A 12,648-nucleotide genomic window follows, 5' to 3' on the forward strand; every position below is an offset into this window, starting at 1 on the left:
CCTCTATATTTTCCTCCTCTTCAAGCATTTTCATATACCGAGATTCTGCAGTGCAGTGTATATCAGTTGTTTACACCGAGACATTGCAGACAGTAGGGGAGCGTGCTATGATCTCCGATAAAGAGGGGCTCGCTGCAGACAAGTTAGTCAGGATCTTAGGTACAAAGTTTAGTATTTATCACAAGGAGGCATTTAGAATCCAGAATTTACTTATAAGCAAGTTTTTGATCTTGTTTAGAATCTGCGATTCCTGCCGTAGAAGGGTTTATAAGGACTTTACAAATATCAGAAAATAGGTGCAACGCAATAATCGCTCCGGAAGGCACTATTGAAGCCGTCTTGAAAAATTGACTCTTCAAGTTTCGAGTTATAACCTAACTTGGAATCTCACAGCTGCTATAAAGCAAGACGATATCCCGTTATAATCCATATATGAAGCTCCATAGCGGCGTGGCTAGATCTTGTTAATTATAAGGGGCTTTGGTCTTTAGTTGACTTTTCTCGACTCGAAGAGCTTGTCCAGGGATTGCCGCACCCCAAATCTCAATATCCACACCTCCTTTACTTTGTTAGAGGGCTAAGTCGGATTCGAGCTCTGCGTGCCCTCTTCCCTCTAAACAATGTGACTCGACAAGGTAGTACAGGTCTCGTGAATCTCCACATTAGTACCAATACGACCTACTCCAAAAACCCCATTCTTTTCGCTGAAAGCAATCTAGGGCTTCACAAATACAAAGGTCAACGTAGCAAACCCTCTTCCCAATCTACCAAGACATCGTGCAAAAGGCACATAGTCCCACTAGGAGACTCATCGCGATCCTTAAAAGCTCTGCAACAAATCATCCAAGGGCAGCTTCTACTACCCTAGACTCAGATTATATATTTGTTCATCGACTCCATGTTAGACAGGAGGGCCGCACAAGAGTTCCTAGCAGAACCTGGCCGGCGCCTGGCGTTTAGGAAACAGCCAGTAATATCATCCATACGCGTTGTCATTGTCCTAACGAGGCAAGAAAGTTCAAGTTCGGGAACTATAGAGTCAAACATAGTGGAGATTGGGTTAGAGACTAAAGAAGTTATCTTTCTCGATCTAAGACGAAGGAGTGATTTATCAGATATCGCCATGTTCGAGCCTCTTCGCCGGCTCCTCCAAGCTCGCCTGACACAAATTCGAGATGAGGAGGAAAGGGAAGGGCGTTTATTCTCTGCAGTTTATCTAAATGCGTTCTAGAAAGCGAACCTCACGGATGAAGCCCGATTCTCTAATCGGGGCGCTTTGGATCTGTTAGCAATCGCCCGCTAAGGCTTTCCTCCCGCCTGTGTCTAAGTCAACCACGTCCGTCGACACTTTGATTAATTTACAGCCCCTTCGTTGTCGCAGGAACAAAGGAATGAATTCATTGCTTCGGCGCTTCTCATAGATACTTATCCACCGGGTATACATAGTAAGTCTCTATCTCGTGATCACATTCGCTGTGTAAATGCTGACTGTTCTAGGGTTCCCACCGGCTATTGTCTTTACGACTTTGTACGAGGAAACATACAAACCGCTGTTATACCACCACTCTGCAGAGGGTTCTATAGGAATTACTCGTTGTTTTAAGAATCTAGTCACATAAATAACCCCTTTAAGGTTGTCTGCGATAATTCGGAGGGACTGCATACAGCGATTCCATCAGCAATATAGGCAATCGGTCTCTTCAACCGTCTGCCTAATGTGCTTGTTTCGCCTACTAGAGCACATACTACTATATCAGCATAGTATCTGCGAGAATTGTTTAACCATTTTCGGTAAGCCAAGTCACCAAGCCGAGTACCATATCGAGCTAAGTCGGTGCCTGATTTACAATAACGAGTGTAGTATTGTGTTCCGCTAACTCCCACCGACTAAGCATCCTATCATCCTTAGCCTCGATAGTAGCGGAGTTCGAGGTATCATTCAACCTAGTCTTCTCATGGTTCTTGAGACTCGTCTAGGGGTTTCCATTAGGGAAATAGTCGATCTTTGTGTTAGAACTAGTGTCGGTAGGTCTAAGTTTCACTATCTACACGAGTAACGCTCACAAGACCTCTCAGGGGCCTTAACGGCCATAGAAATATTCCTCAACCAGTCTTCCGTCACCAACTGTTTCCAAAAATTTCCGATACTAGCACGAAAGATCTTTCGCGGCCATAGCATACCGTTCTTGCTCCGTTAGTTACACTAGATTAGCTCAGCATTCAACCTCTTCAAAGGCAGCCGATATAATACTCAGGGGCTGATTGAAGTGCTTCAAGATACCGTAGGACCAGACCATCGGATCTTTAATGTCTCCAGAGCATCGCCGGTTGGATATCGAGTCGCCGTTGTAGCTAGTCGTACTACAGACGGAAAAGCCTGCGTTATAGCGAATTATCGCGGTCCTAGCCAGCGAGACCCTGATGCGGCCTACCAGTTTTGGACACCTAGGGGCGAGCTCGAAAGCCCATTTCTGTGGCAGGCGTAAGTGCTTTCACTAAGACCCTATGCGAACCTGCTATAAAGGAAGCAGCTAACACACTCTCCAGAGCAGTATCTAACGTAGCCGCACCATTATAAGCCCCTCCCCCCCCACAATGTTACGGATATGTTGCTAACCAACCAAGTTACTTTTCCACCTAAACCCTACCTAGCCTAGGCAGTTTGCAGGATAGAGGGGTACGAGCCAACAATCCCCTAGCGATCGCGCTTCGAGAATCCAGCGTCATCTAGCCTACGGCCAAGAAGCACAACTTGCTCCTATCGGTAGGAACAGGGTTTTCATCACCCTCGGCCCGGCCCCTAAAAAGTCGCTTTCGAAAACTCTATAACAGTGCTCTGCCTCGACTAATTCAAGCCACTTTACACTCACCATATATAGATAGGGCACAGGGATTTGCGGAAGCCTTGAATTATCTCCCACTGTCCGCCCGATCCGACGTACTCCGCTTAGATCAAGCCATCCCCGGCCCGCTCCCCGATTTAGACAACATCACGCAGCTACCGATATTATTATTATTATTAGCATTTACCGTGTCGGACGAGCTAGTCAGAACGATGCTCGTATCAGCAACATTTTTCTTTGAAATAGATAAGTTTCCTAAAAATCAAGGGATACTTCACTGTCGAGGTTCCGTGCTGTGTACCTACCCACGGTCGGCAGAAATCGTCCATTGCGTTCTAACGGAATTTCCTAGGGCAGCGAGATTTCAAACTAGGATAGGCGAGCATTTAGGCAACGTGGACCTCCAAGACTGCTGTACAGGCTATAGGTATTTCCGCAAGGAAATTACGTTTTGGGTGTATAGCCTAGAAGAAGAAATCACGATTGAAATTGCTGATAAGGATTTCTATTATCGAATTAGGGGCATACCAAAATCCGTACATAACCTCTTAGCTAATCAGAAAGCCTACACTCCATTTAGCCGTCCCGATCATCAAATACCCGTTTAGCCTCCGAACAGGCGCTGTTACTGTATACGAGGCCAGAAACGCCGAATACAAATTAAGGAATTATCATCAAAAAGAAGAAAAATGTAACCGTAATGTTTATAGCAGGCTAATCACAGCACGCAGGTAGGGGGGAGGGTAGACGCTCTTTTTGTTTTGCTTCAACGCCGAAGGTCTTTCTGCGACAATGCATATTCCCACTACAAAACCCCGTCTTTAGTGGTTAACGTCTCGAGGGTTTATTGATATTCCATCTCGCAAAAGGTTGATTCGATTGTCATCAATAATGTTCCAGATCCTAATAAACCTTCCACCTTACTCAACAACTTAACTATTTTTAGTTAGCAGTTTCATAGGCGCACTAAAACATCTATAAAGACTGTCCGCGCTGCTCAACACATCTAGTACATTTCATTTACGCTATTACCCACCATATCCAATTGATTACTTGCACGCTTTCTCACGGCAAAAAATGTCCACTCCAAAAATCACAGATCATAGATACAGTGCCCCCAGCATCTACAGCCGGAATACTAATTCAGTCAAGATACTACCTATAAACCCCCCGCCGCTCAACTTTCCTGGAGCCGGCACAAGGCCTGAGATTACTGCATTGGATCATCACCTAGCCAAATACCGTAGATCCACGATAGCCTTAGAAACTACTCACTCACGCTTACGGCGCTAGAAAAATAGCCCTCCGCAAACTCTATCGCAGTTAAAAGATAAAAAGCTGCGCCAACACAATTAACAAGAACGTGAGAACGACTTCTATAGGAAGTCATTCCAGATTTTTCACCAACTTACGGATACGGTAATAGACACTATCCAAACCCTAGCTTTAGAGTATCATTTCAATCCCGCCGCTATCCCTGCTAAAGACCCGCGCTTAATCCGAGCCGTCATTCTCTTGCAGATCGCGCTTGATAAATCTCATACGGATAAGTCCGAGGCAATTAAACAATAGAAAGAACAATACGGAATACAGATAAATAATGATTCACCAACTAAATAGCTATAAAAGCTAGTTTTTTCGATAAATCGCTAAGTCTAGAATCTAGGATTCAGGGATAGCATCAGATCTCGGCGAATATAAGCGACCTATAGGCTTAGCTTCGCAGATTACGTTGTTATTCTATTAATTGCGCCCCGGCGAGAATACTAATCTAAGCTAACAAAACATCCGACTTTCAAGAAAGATTCATATAAATACCTCTCAATTTTCAAAGTAGAATCTTCGTTATAGCGTTACAAAATCCTTCTCGCCGCTTTAGGAAGTAGCGTTAACTAACAAGAAGTTAATCGTAACGATAACCTATAATACAGAGATATCAAATTTTGGATCTTATATTCCAGTTGCGTAAACTGTAAGTCTAGATATACTAGCTAGTCTTATAGAAAATAACACAGTTTCAGAAGCGAATTGGAGCTCTTAAAACTGCCAAGAGACCTAGTGAAAAGCACTACGGCTCGGCACATTTTCAACAACGCTGCGGAGTCTTGCTAGGTGCAGTAGACAGCAGCGTATCTAATACTCGGGATCATATATCGCCATTTTCGAATCGTCGCAATGATTGTATAAATAGGTTGTGACTGTGACCGCAGGTTTTTCTTCAGTCTTACCAAGAACCAGAAAGCCTTATATAGCTCAACAGCTTCTAGACAGGTCCATCCGTGGGCGAGAGATTCTTATAGCAGGTATTGCTAGAGGGAGTGGAAGCAACAATTCTCCAAAAGACCTTACATTTCTCGTAATATAAGATACTAGGCTTTGAATAGGAGAGATACTCGAGGAGACCCTAGTCGGCTATCAGCACTGCTCTAGTATAACACAGTCGCATTCGCGCTATCTTTGTCATTACCATCTCTTACCATCGTTTATGTTGTGTCGTACAAGAGAGACTGTGCTGATTCAATCTGCCAGATTTGAGAGATGAGATCGGAAGCTTTGCAAAGGGTCATCGTCTCATAGAGAATCTGCTCTTTATAAGCGAAAGCTCCTCGTGAAGGGTTAAATATTCATAGGATAGCCCATCCTTCCTAGACCTTTTATAACTCCGCCTCTTTAAAGATACTACACCCAGATATTAAAGGCATCTTTATAAGGCCGGTAATCCGAGATCTATTGCGCGGCTTTGTATAAATTCACTAGGTCTACCCCTACAAGCCTATACCATTTCCCAGAGACCCGCTAGGTAGTAGATCATAGCAATTATCTTGAATTTAGTTGTAGGAATTATGCTTCTTGCTATCGTTGCGGTGAGTGAATCTGATCTCTCTTATATAGCAAGCTAACCGCCAATTAGCTTTCCTATCCAGTGAAACAGCCGGGTAAGCATCTGTATCATCGGGTATAAACATCTCGGACCTAGGTAAGCCATATACTAATTTCAGGAGTCGCCGCGAGCACATTATTCCCATTCGAGATATGTAAGAGTCAGAGAGCTATATAGGTTTTCTAGTAGGTCCACTAGTAATACTTTTATCACATCTGTTGACCGAGTTACATAACGCTCTTTAGGACACAATCCAGCTTCTCAATTATCGCGAAGTGAACACATTCATCCCCGACACCGCCACCACGAGTAGCTAATTTCGAGTGATGCATAATAGATCAGCTGAGACTATGGAGGACTCCTGTTATGAAACTAGTTAGATTTACCTGCTTTAAAGGGCAGTAATTAGATAGACATTGAATCTCGACTAAAATCTTGCACGAAAAAGATTCCCTAGGATACACCAACAGTTTAGGCCTAGATCGTCGAACCTCAAGAGGGCCCTTTAGCCAGCCACCTAGCTAGCCTCTACTTAGAGACGTCTAGCCTCTGCTTATCTGGCTTAGAATAATTAGAGTAGGATACTAGGAAAGAAAGCGTGTGTCTAGAGGAGAAAATATTTTCAATATTCTTAGTATCTAAAAGAGCTTAGAAAGATAAGTCGACTCCCAATTCAGCATAGAAAACAAAGCCAAGCTCCATCAAACATTTGAAATATTTAGTATCACTGCCTCTGAAAACATATCAAAGACATACACCTTTACTCCAATAGAATCAGCCCCCTTTTGAAATACTATTCTGCTGTATATACCAGGCCAGACGGTCCCAAATGCTATCCTATCGGATCAGCGGCTCGATCGTGGAAGGCTTTTGTTCGATTGGGGGCGAATTCTGTCCCACAGCTTCATAATCGCGTGGTGTTTTCCGTCCTGTTAGTTTGGATTACTGCTCCTGTAATCTCTTTAGCGGTAAGGCCGAATCAACCCTAGAAAGTGGCCATCTTACGATTTTCGCACGACTAGGAGGTGCACTATCAGGATAGGAATAGTACGTAAATATCTGCCCGTCTAGCATTTCTATAATAAGCTAGCTTTTTATCGCATATAGAAGCCAAAATTCATTATAGCGGCGCAAGAGATTATTTCGACGTTTCCGTAACTGTTCTTTTTTAACGCGACTCAGAGTAGTAGCCATTAGGGAGTCGTTTTCTGTAGTTGACCAAATATCTTAACTCTGCCGTATTTATGTGTAGAGACTCCAGGTGCTAACAAATGTCTATTTGCGCTTAGGCCTTTTCTAAGTCCCCGTACCAGCATTAAAATGCCGGCCGATAAAACAACTTTCAACACACATCAATCCTGTTGTTGTTGAAGCTTCAACGCCTCAATAGCTCTAAACTTCATAATGGCTTTCTTAACTAGAGGCACCTCAGATTAAACTTGCAGCTAGGCTTCTTGCGAGAATTTGCGGGCCGGAAGATTATCTTCTAGCACGTTGCCTGTTTCAAAGAATGTTAAGGAAGGCTAGATCTAACCGTCATTAAAGTCTAGTATAGATAGGCGATATTAATAGTTGTGCGGATATAGTAGTAGACGGTTAGGTTCGTTCGCGTCCTTAAAAGGCTTGTCGTATCTCACTTCACACCGTGACGTTTTTCGTATATTTACAAGTTCACAAAATCTTGCACTACGTCGTCTATCCGCAACTCGACTTATTATAAACCTAACACTGTGGACTAGGCCCCGTATTTCTCAATGCAGTCTGGTTGTGATGAAATTACTTTCTTAAGATTCCTTGTATACGTGATGTAGAGGATAGCGGAAGACCCACTCTGCACTACCCGACCGACAGCCTAAGCACCCTTTCAAGTTTCGATCCCCGATAAATTTGAGCTAACCCCGAATTATACTAGTATATAGAATAGGAATACGTCTCTTCAAAGACAAGTTCCTAGTGTTACTTAGCTATATCCTCACAAAAGTCGATTAATTAGCCGGTCACGCTTTCTTAGAACGGGGAGGCAAGTAGCTCTAAGGCGACTGGCTCAGACAGTCCACCAAAGCTCCCTACGATTCTTATCGATAGTTCTCTACGCAGACTCGTCGTCGGATTCGCATTTGAAATTAGATAACCCGAACAACACAGACGCAGTCAGGTCACATTTTAGCGATTCTATAAAACACAAACCACGTTCAGGCTTAAGATATACGGCGGTGTTACTGTTGTTCCGATATATATCTTCTGCAGGGTTAAAAAATCCCCTAACCGGCACCTAAGTGCGCATACAACAACTAGTGCTTCACATCCTACATCATATAAACAGCGATTATTTATTACAGCCTTGTCCAATATCTTCCGAAAGAGATAACTTAAGCTCAGGAATAAAAAAGTGTTAAGCGATAATTCATCGATATATGTTCGCTCTCTTAATAGGCGGTTTCACAGAATATTGCGAAGCCTTGACTAGATTGTGTACGGAGTACTTGCTTGCCATTAGCAACTAGGAGCTTCTTTATACATTTAGTGGGGCGATCCCGAATACTATCTCGAGACATAGAGTAGTAACTTACCGCCTGAACAGGAGTTATACTCAGTGACCCACTTTCTCGTATGTTTTGTATAGTAATTTAATATCTTCGGTATTGCGGACGTTGTAACACCGCGTACCTTAGCCATACATAGGGTATTTCACCCCAGGACATTCGTTCTTTCTTCAATCAATCAACCTTTGCATCCAAGATTAGTTCCGCTTACTCCTATCCTCGACCTTATTCGCCTATTAGGATTACTAGCCATTACTATCGCAGCTTGCTCCGACACTATCCTATTAGGCTGTTTTTTGGCGGATTGTCCAATCTTTTTGGTTAGATTAGTAGGATAAAGCTTAACGATTTGCTTCAACTATACTAGAGAGTGACTTATATAGCCACTTCTACACTTTCATATTTCCGTGGCCTACATTAGGGTGGTCACAGGCGGGTAGGAAGTGCTGTGGTGCACAGAGGCTTTCTTGCGATGCGCTTATGTTTAAGCCGTACTAAAGTATTTCAATTTTAAGTCCTACCGCTTTTGTGTTTTTTGAAGAAATGTGAAAAATTACCATACGACGGATTTCAAAAAACAGGCGCAACAGGCGTCCGATCGCCGATACCGGATTTCCACCGTGCTTGAATTTACTCATACTTTTTGACTTCAAGTACATGCTGGTATAGTGAGGTCATCGATTCAAGAACATATTAGGAATTGCTCTTGACTTTTGTGTCGAACATTTTTCACCTCACTATCAAGCCCTACCTAACCCCCTTCACTACAGTACAGGCCGACGTATATTCAAAAAGATCCATTCATAACCTCTCTACGCGTGTTCATGCTCACCATAAATGTTCTTATGTATATACACGATCTATTCGGCAGAATCCCTCCGCGTTCATATTCCGGTAGCTTAAGACAAGAAGCCTACTGAAAGTATATCGTCACCTAGGGTGTGATACATGGTATACGTTGGCATTGAGATCTATCAGCACAAGCTAAAAGTGTATGGACTAGTATGCATATTTAGCGAATGAGATCCAGCGGAACCAATTCAAGATTAAAATGATTGATTGATAAACTGGTGACGCGCGCTGTGCACGCTGTGGCCCTGAAACGATGAACACGAAGGCCAGGAAAGGCGTTGGTGAAGGAAAATGGATGTTGTTTCGCTTAATTTATAGTTGATAATGCAAATTAGTAGTGACTAATGAGAGGACAGATAGTATAACTACGGATGCTCGTATGTGTGAATAGGAAATCTCCGGTGGAAATGCATCGGAGCGATGGCTCGAGCCTCTAGCTTATTATGTTGGAAAGAAAGTGCTCGATCTAAAGTTCGCTGGAATGTACCCTGGGATAGCGTTCTTTTCCTTTTTGACGTAGGGCGCAAAGGAGTCGGATTGGACTTTTTTTGGGAACCGGTCGGCGATAGTCGTGAGTTCCGTGGCGGCTGGACGCACGGCTCTAGTAGAGGACCTGTAGGGAGCAAAGCTATTACTGTTCCCGACCCTGAGGAAAAAGCAGCGTGACGGCAGCGATAACAGGTCGCTGTATCATAGAATGAATAGCAGGGACCCCTATACCTCGAGCAAGCCAAAAAAAACCTGGAAAAGATTAGTATAGCGAGGGAACTCGGAGTTGGAGGTTGTTCGGTAGAAAGGTTATGGTTTCCGACAGTAGCAGCGACCTGTCTCGCCCTAAACCCGCGCAGAAGGGCGGCCCTGCCGGCAGTCCACACAGGTTCTAAAATGTGTGGAGTACTACGGTCTAGCGCAACGTGAACAGAAAGTACTTAGGGAGAGGTGAGAAGACATTAGTAGATGAGATAATGTTGAAAGGGCGTACGGCACCGTTTCCTAGGCCCCCCGGATTATTGAAAGGCCGATGGGTGTAGAAACGAAGATGCGGACGAGCATTGAGCGGCAAGAAAGTCCGAGGACGATTATGCGTAGAAAAGAACGCACCTATATAAGACTGTTGGTGTGGGCACGGCCACGTAGTTGCTGGATACGTAAAGGATATGGACTAGGCAACAACAAGTAAGGAATCATATCAAAAGATGGGGACGTCGTAAGTCGTGCAACTGGCAGAGACTAGGATCCCCTGACAAAAGAGGAGTGACAAACTTATAGATGGTAAGCACGATGTTCCGGCTTCAATCCTGAGCACCAGCAGCCTTAAACTATAACAGGACCGTGTTATGAGTACTCCGTACGGAGTACTTAATAGGCAGATAAGTGAATGTCTGTGGCAGGTGACAGATATAATTGTAAAGGTAAAGGTTACGCAGCGGGGAATGGAAGTTGATCAGGTAGAGAGTCTGGTACCAAAAGGGTAACGTAACGGGAGTGAAAAAATAATGAATCAAATCATTATATACGGATAGCACAAAACTGAAGCTGAAGAAATTCAGACGAGGACTCCCACGAGATCTTGTGTCCTGATTGCGGCCTAACAATGTGCCTGAGCTGTAGTCCACTTTAAGACTCTATGGCTAACGGCAGGAATCCCGTTATGGCGGAACGAATCCCTACGCCTAACTATTCAGGCAGGGAATCAGCACATTCCCTTCACAATAATAATATTTTGGTGACTGTAGATACGAGATACGTTCCACAAATAGCGAAAGTGCTAACAAGAGGAGAATAATATCGGAGAGACGTGGATGTCAGAAGATTCCTTTCTTAAAATACCGGCGTAATGAAGAAGGGATCAGCACAAATTGTGGACTAGGCGTGATGAACAATTTTGGCCACGGTCGTTACCATACATAACTGCGGCAGTTGACTTGCAACACGACCGACGCAACCCCTATTTGTCTGAGTAAGCCGGGACTGTCTGAGCTAGTAATCCGATCTGACAAATAAGAGCAATCCTTGGCAGGAAAGCCGACGAACCAGCGTTGAGATCAGCGAAGATTTTGGTAGTGGGAGCACAGCAAAGTTTTGCGTGCAGGTCGCGCAGGGTAGTATACCCTTTCACTACGTTCCTTCGTTTCAGGGCAATGAGTGGCACGCAGAGGACATGTTAAATACACAACTGCAGAGTTAGTCCATAGTTGATATGTGGATGGGACTAATTCCTCCGTGTCTTAGAGGATCCATGGGATACTTGAGAGTGACTTGAAAGTGTTGTCTCGAAACCCCGTAATTACATACAAAACACCAAGAAAGGCGGGGGACGAAGGAAACCAATAGGAGGCGGCTGTAAGTAACTGCTCCATGTTCTGACAAGATCATTCTAGTTGCGACAGCCTGCCTGTCACCTTAGCGGCCATTTTGTCCTGTTGTGATTTTGAGGCTTATGCAGATCCGGAACCAAGCCGCATCACCGGAATCAATTCTCGAGTACCTATATGTAGCGTTATATAACACTGGGGAACCGCGTCTAGATAGGCTAGTTAGTTTTGAGCGATCTGGTTGGCGGAGGCCGAAGTGTATGATTGTACCTCTAGCACTTCTTCCTTCTCTCTCCTCTCCAACCTCACTGTCTTAGTATTCGCTACGGGATGCGCTCTTATCCCGAAGAATCGGCTTATACCACACGTTAGGTTGATTTACAATCAGCTTCATCCTCTACCGGGGCCCTTGTGAGAAAAGCAATCAGGCTTCCTTTTATATTTTACAACATATGTACTAAATCAAGTTATAAGCGCAATCTTCGGCCGTTGGATCTCCCGGCGCACTAATTCAAGACAACGGATCGGCTCTCGGGAAGCGTCTGCGATATCGAGCATCGGTCGGCTGAGAATTTTCCGGGCAGCTACAATGCAAGATTTTCAATTAACTGAAATCCAGTAAGCCTTTGTTGTGTGACGACTTTAATAAGGAACGGTTGAATATCTCGCTCCATTCTATCCACTTTAGATCAATAATAGGATGCGGTCTTCGAGTCGGGCTGAGCAGATACAGCTCTTTTGATTACTACACAGTTGTAGACAAAGTCAAACGAGGCCATCTTCATAACATAAGACAATCCTGCTTTCTAAAGCAATCTATAAATAACCTATATTCTCAAATTAACGAGCTTCTAACAGTCAATTTTCACTCGTTATATCCTCGCATTCAGGAACTAGCTCTCGGTCTGTACTGTATACTCACCAAATGCCGACCCCCTTTTACTGAGGAAGCTAATTGCTTCAAATTTACTACGAGCTAAGCAAACGTAGCCAGTGTATATAAGACTATAAATATCTAAATATTATCTGTGTAACCACCCCTGCTTAAGAACTTATCTAAGTTAAGCCCGGAGACATCAGAACGACCAGCAAAGCCTAACGTGATAAGCTGCCGCTACAGTAGTCTGGGAGATCTATAAACGATGAAGCTCCCTGGTCAAAGACTTGACCAAGCGGTCTTATCCCTAGCACTATCCCTGTTAACTGCTTCTCTA

This window comes from Penicillium subrubescens, assembly GCF_028828155.1.
Source record: "Penicillium subrubescens strain IBT 31985 chromosome Unknown utg000002l_segment0_segment0, whole genome shotgun sequence".
Lineage (NCBI taxonomy): Eukaryota > Fungi > Ascomycota > Eurotiomycetes > Eurotiales > Aspergillaceae > Penicillium > Penicillium subrubescens.